This window comes from Arachis stenosperma, chromosome 1, assembly GCF_014773155.1.
Source record: "Arachis stenosperma cultivar V10309 chromosome 1, arast.V10309.gnm1.PFL2, whole genome shotgun sequence".
NCBI classification, from domain to species: Eukaryota; Viridiplantae; Streptophyta; class Magnoliopsida; order Fabales; family Fabaceae; genus Arachis; species Arachis stenosperma.
The window spans coordinates 36,252,318-36,259,800 of NC_080377.1; positions in this window are offsets into that span (position 1 = coordinate 36,252,318).

Below are 7,483 nucleotides of genomic sequence, written 5' to 3' on the forward strand. Positions count from 1 at the left end.
TTTCGGCCCAAGAATGCCAGGGCCAACCAGATCTGGGTCCATTCCAAAACCAGATTTTAGTACAGTATGTTTTTTTTTATGGGAAATAGTGGTTTTTTAAATTGATTTCAGAAAAAAAATTCCATATTCTTGGGTCAAATGATGTAAACTGTTATAGTACCAGATTTGCAGAAAAAAAAAAATATCAGTAATATGGAGCATGCAAGCATTCAGGAAGAGCAATTAGAATGGACTGGGCTTCTTCATCATAGTAGCCCGTTATTAAATACACACTATGGTGAGCTTCGCCAAATACTAACAAAAACTAATAGTATTCAATAGTCGCTAGCTAGCCAAGATATCACAAGACCCCTGACAAAAAGAAAAAAAAATGATATCACAAGACCATAAATAGACATAAAATTTAACTTGATTTCATCCTACCGTGGTTTAATTTATAATTTCTATAGCCCCCCTGCGGGAAAAAACTTTTTTTTACTTCTAATTTATAATAATCTAGATGTGTACTAGTGCATCATATTTCAAATATGTTTCTTTTTTTTTTTAAATATGTCAAATATGTTTCTATTATAATAATATATTCCATCTTAATCTTATCTCCTCTTTCCTCTCTTACCTAAACCCACAATCTCATTACCTGATCTTGTTGAAATGCTCTTCCCAAGAATATTGATTAACACTATTTTTGACTTCCGAAATTGCCAAGTTGAGATAAACCATCCATAGATTTTGTTGATTCGATTATTAATATTAGCAAGTGTTCATTGAAATAGATTTGGTAAATCCAATTAGATATGATTGTAAAACTCAAGTTGTGATTATTTGTAATTGTTGTGTCTCTCTCTTAGCTGTCACCAATGAGCCATGTGCCCAAATATCATAGTGTTAAAGGTTCTCATCACTTCTCACTCGCCCCAGCATTACGGATAAATACTAGAAAGTTAATATAATTTATTTTTTTATTAACTAATAATATTTAAAAATATGAGTTAAAAGTATATTTTTAAATTATTAAATTAAAAATTAAATTAATAACTAAAAATATTAATTAAAAATAATAATTTTTATTAATTTTTGAATTTTCTTTTTATTAAAAAAATTAGATTAATATTAAATAAAAATACTGACTAAAATCAATAAATTATAATAACTTTCTAGTATTTTTCATATTATATTAATATTAAATACTGTTTATGCACAGCAAAAGGGAGACAAGAATAAATTAATTAACCTTCTAATTGCTTCAGTGGACTTCTGTACAGTGTACACATACAGGTTTAACTTTAATTGCATCCCACGTTTTATTATATGATTAATCACTTTTCAGAAGATTATTTGAGATATTTTTTTTCCCCTTCTAAAAACAAATCTTTAGGACACATGCATCTCTTGCATAAAGTACAATTTCAATGTCCAAAGAAAAAAGTACAAGTTCGAATCCTTAAAGTAACAAGCGTATATATTAATTTACTTAGACACAAACTTGCCATAATGTATTAATAAATAATAACACTAGTACTATTAAAATTCAAGTAGTAATAAGTGACGTTCTTTAATTAACCATGTAAAGTAATCAGAGAACAAAATATTGTAATGTATGTGGCTGTTGCCGTGGATTCGCAATTCATTTCAGTGTGTTCAGAATCGTCATTTGTTTTATACATAACATACGTTGCATCTAATTAACTAGGCAGATTCCTAGCTAGCTTTATAAAGTAGTACAAAAGAGTATAATTTAATTTAAACCAGAAGATAAAGTATTAGTATTTGAGATTTATTTTCGTATACACCATTTATTTAAGACTGACAGATTGATTAGTGTAAATAATTGGTGAATCAGATGTTTGATTCAGTGAAATTATTTTGAAGAAAATGTGAAATTTGATTTGTTAATAAATAAAAGCTTATTCTAGTATTATTTTATTAGTAATTCAATGAAAAAATTCACAGGTAACATTAGATATTAATAATTTTATTATTCTATTTGTTTTATAATTTTAGTAAATATATTAATATATTTTTTTAAATAATAATTAATAAAATCTAATTATAAATTTTTATTTAATATAAAAACTCAATTATAAATTTTTAAATTATAAAATTTTAACTAAAAATTTAATAAAATTACAAAAATTAACAGAATATTTAAACTAATATTATTAACTATCGCATCACATCTATCAACTAACAAAAGTTAGATTATTAATTGGTAAATGAGTAGTGGCACGTGGGTAATGCAAATATCATTTGTGTTAGAATATAATTAGGATCAATTAAAATTAATTAGTATTATTTAGGATATCTAAATATTTATTATAGGAGATTACATCTTTATTATTACGTCTTCAGACTCGTGAATGACATTTTATCCTAATTGATCTTAATTGATCCTAATTATATTCTAACAATTTGTATGTCTTCCTTTATTATTTTTTTGTGAATTTTTACGTGAGGTACAACCACCTTCATTCTCAAGAAATTAAATATGAAATAGCACCGTATATATATAAATAGTTTAATAGAATCTTAAATAGGTGAGTTGCACAGGTTACCTCAATAATTGATGAGCTAACATGTTGTGAGCACTACACCTGTATATTCGCAAGGCCAAGTTAGTGGATGCACTAATAATATTAATGAATAGTGTTAGAATAAATAATTTTATTACTCCACATCATTTATATTAAATCACTATATATTTATATTTATAAAAATGATTAAAAAAATTTAGTTTTTTTTTTTTTATCTTCTTCGATTAAAGCCTTCAAGCTTTCTACATTTTTAATAAGATTGAATTATAACTGTTATAATAAAAGATAAGTTACAAAAACAATTTTGATATATTAGAGCTAAAACTCGAAGACATTATTTATATTTGAACGTAACACTCGTTAAACCTAAAATCCAAATAAAAATAATATCTAAAATCTAATTAAAGATAATATTTGATTTGATTTTTATTTAGTTTTAAATTAAAAGTAATTATGACTTATTCAACTTAGCATTTATAATAATAAATAAAATCATCGTTATATAAGTCATTTAATTTGAAATAACATAATTTTTTATTATAATTAATATATATATTATCCACAAATAAATTAAAAAATTAAATAATTTTTTAATAATCTCCTACTTATGCTATACATATATTCTTTTCTGAAATAATCATATTTTATAAACTTTATACACGCATTAGAATGCTATTTTTTTTATTACTTTAATAATTTGGTTCGTCTCATATATTAGTTATAAAATTACCGTAATTTTTATCACATTAGTATCATAACAAAACTATGATGATCACCATACTAATATATTCAATGACACAGATTAAATTTAGTTGAAAAATTTTAAAATTACATACAAAAATAATCTCATGTATATCTTTTTTCACAGTATCTCAAAAGACTGACTAATGATGTTTTAATTGCAAAGGTAGTCCTACGATATTTAAAAATGTTTGACCAATGATGTTCTAATTGTAAGATTTTTATCTATTTTTTTATACATTTTTGATTTTATGATGTGATTTACTATTTTATTCTATTTGTTCGTAAATTACTACACCTTGTAACAATTTATGCTTCGATACCGTTGAATATAAATTGTGGTAGAAGTATAGTAATTTTATTTTGTGTAAACTTGAATATAAATTGCGTAAAATATAGCAAATTAGACTTAAACGAGTGTTGTTCGTAATTTGTAATAGAGTACAATAGATTATATAAGAATTGTAAATTATGGTAGCCTGTCACAGTTTAGATAGAAAAAAATCAGGACACAAATATAATTTTGTTTAAAAATTGTATTTGTATAAATTTAACTTCTAAATATTTTATTTAAATGAATTGTCTTGCCAAAAAATTTTGAGGAGTATACATTTTACACAATATTTTTATTTTTTATTTATTGTAAAATAAATAATTTTTACTCATTATTAAAAAACAGTTTTTATCTTAGTTTTTTTTTTAAATTATTTTTTTAATTATTTTTATCAAACTGATTCTCTTAAAGATTTATGGTCATTTTTAATTTTTAATATTATTTTTATCATCGATTAAGTGTTTATTTGGATTAAATTTTTTTATTAATTTTTTTAAAAAATAAAGAATTTTTATTAAATATTAAATATGTTTGAATATATTTTTTTAAAAAAATAATTAAAAAAGTGAATTATTTATTCACTTAAAAATTAATAATACCTTATTTTAAAAAAATATAAAATAAGAAGTTTTTAATATTTAATTTTTTAAAGATATATTTAAATATAAAATATTTTTTATTTTTTTAAATAAATAACTACTTTTTCTAAGGCTCTAAATGTTTTGAATAGTTTTTTTCTAATTAACCAACAAATAATAATTTCACATGGGCCTAACATTCCTCGTAAGTTGTAACACATGCACCATGGTTTTCCTTCCCAGCCACACGTGTCCTCTTAAACGATGTTGCTTCGAATCTTCGTTATATCTAAATTAATTGACAGAAATTAGTCGGAAGAATAATGCATCATCGGTTAACTAGTTTCATTGATTCCCATTGAATAATAAAACAAACATTAGATGCCACCTACCTACTCTACTCTACTCTAGAGCTATAAGTCTAGAAGGAACGCAACGAATTTTTATTTTTTCTGAATTTTTATTTTTTCTGATGCATTTAAGTAATATGTGTTTAGTAAAATATATATTTGTAAAATTATTAATATATAATTATTTTATTTTTATTTTTTCTGAATTTTTATAAATTATATTGCATTTAATTAATATGTGTTTAGTAAAATATATTTTGTAAAATTATTAAATAATAATTATTTTTATATAAAATCATTAATTAAAAATTATTAAATAATAATTTAATTAAATATATCAAATAATTTAATAATTAATTTTATATAAAAATAATTTTACGTAAATCTTTACCTTAAAATATAGAAGAACAAATAAAGGGCAAGTAACGAACTTCAAGACCAAACAGCAAAATGCGAAAGAGATTGTGGGACCCATAAGAATAATCGTGGGACCCACAAGTCTTCCCAAAACCTATTGGTGGGTTGTTTTCTTATTACTCAACATGCCGGAGAGTGGGGAACATTATGTGACTAATAATTTTCATATTAGTCACCATCAGTCCATCAGTATTTGAAATCTTTTATTAAGAATTCACCATTTCAATTTCGAGAAACCATAATTTCTTTATTAGTATAATTTTTAAAATATTTAGAACTCAAATATGATGTTTCTGAAGAAGGAGACAGATTTATTTATCTTTTGACAAATTTGATGTTTATATTTATATATTCAATTTGATGTTTTAGAAAAATTGTTGTTTTAATATAAGTCTATTATTTTATCTTTGGACAGCATAATAAAGATAGTGAACTCCGTGAATGAGGTTAAAATATCCATAATTAAAGTGGAAGTCTACAAAGATAACGTACAAATGTAGAGAAGGCAATAATTTTTCTTTCAACAAAATGATATGGAATTAATTATTCAAGAGAAAACGGTGGAATAGTTGATAGATATTTATATAAAAATATATGATATATATCATTAACAGAAATGTTATTTTAACCGTAAAGAATAACTTGATAATTAAGAATTAGAGAGTTAAACTCTCAAAAAATTCTTAAAATTGGGACGTTTCTATTTAAATAAAATAAAAAATATTATCAAATTCTGTTAAATAAAATTTCAAAACATGATATCTTTTAAATCTATTAATATATAAATCGTGTTAGGTGGTGTGTGTTAGATAATATGTTAACTACCATATTCAAACACCATTTATGTATGAAATTTCTCCAATAATAATTCACAAATCGTGATAGGGTTATGTGCTTTGCAAGTTGAACATAATTCGTGTAAGAGTAGCATGAGTTACGTATTTTTAGCCTAACTCATATTAAGATAACACAATTTATATAAAAAATTTTATCCCACAGCATCCTAGCACGATTTATGTGCAACTACCGATCTCAATATTCTAGCACAAGTTATAAATATAAAGAACCCCTGAATGCCTTTCCACAAGTTATGTTTCACAATGAGCTACTCCATTGACGGCGAAAAGGCTTTTAGAGAGGAGGAGAGTTAGAGAAGAAGGCGGTCAATGGTGGAGAAAGAAGAAGGAGACTCTGGGTCAACGGCAGTGCCACGGCCAATAGGGTTGCATGGTGGACGACAACAGCAGCTACCGACAGTGGCGATTGCAGTGTCGGTAGGTGGCGTAGGGGGGAGTGCATGGTGGGGCCATAATAGCTTTGGTTAAGCATGGCGAGAAACGAAGGAAACATGTACCAATTAAATAGAATTGCACACGTTGTGGGATTTATCGACGAAAAGGTCAATTTTCAAACTTGTTTACAATTTATATAGTTGATGACAGTAACATATGGAGTTGTCTTAATGTAATCTATATAGTTTGTAATTTAGATATTTGCTAATATTTTAGAGTTAAAATGCTTAGGAATATTGTGGTTAGGGTTAAAATACTTATAAATATAGTGGTTGTTGTGAGGTTTACGGGAGAATTTCCCTATTAAGATATGTTTTTGTTGTTATGATGCATTATTGAGTTGAGATTGTATATTATTGTTTTATCAGCCAACCCGATGTGTAAAGAGCATTCGTCGGCAACAGAAGATGATATTGCATAACCGCATAATGTCGTACCTAGATAATGCCAGATTATTGCATGTTGCCAGGATGAATGATTATTGGTTTAAGCTTAATGAGCCACTGATTAGTGCATTTATGTAGCGATGGCGTTCCGACACCCACACGTTTGATATGTCATTTGGGGAGTGCACGGTCACGTTACAGGATGTGGCATATCAGTTCGGCCTCTCTATTGATGTATTTTTAGTTAGTGGATGTCTCAGCGACTTTGAGTAATTGATGGAAAAAGCCTACGTGGAAGTGATTTGAAAAGTTGTTTGGTGAGCTTCCACCTGACGATTGTGTTGATGACTTCACCGTGTCGTATGCCTGGTTCTAGAACAAATTCAAAGTCATGCCAGCTGATGCACTAGAGGCCACAGTACAGGTTTATGCATGTGGTTACATCGTGATGTTGTTGTCCACATTGCTTTTTGGCAACAAGTCTGGAGCTAGAGTTCACTTACGGTGGATCCTATATGTTGCTGACCTCGATGGACTCGACAAGTATAACTGGGGTTCGGCCATAAACATTGAACACGATGCTGAGGAGATTGATGCGTGAGTATCTTTTCTATCTTTTTCTAGTGAATTTGCATTTGAATTTGTTAAGTTTAATCAAGATTTTAAGTACTTTGAGCCACTATGGATGCTACTTTGAGTTGTGTGCAATTTGGTTTATTTTAGGTAGCATTTAGACGGATTTAACAGAGTTTAGAAGGAAGAAACAGAGCCACTGAAAGTCCAGGAGGTGGCACCAAACTTGGCATTCTCCAAGTTTGGCACTATGGATGTCACAAAGCCTCCCATGCGTGCTG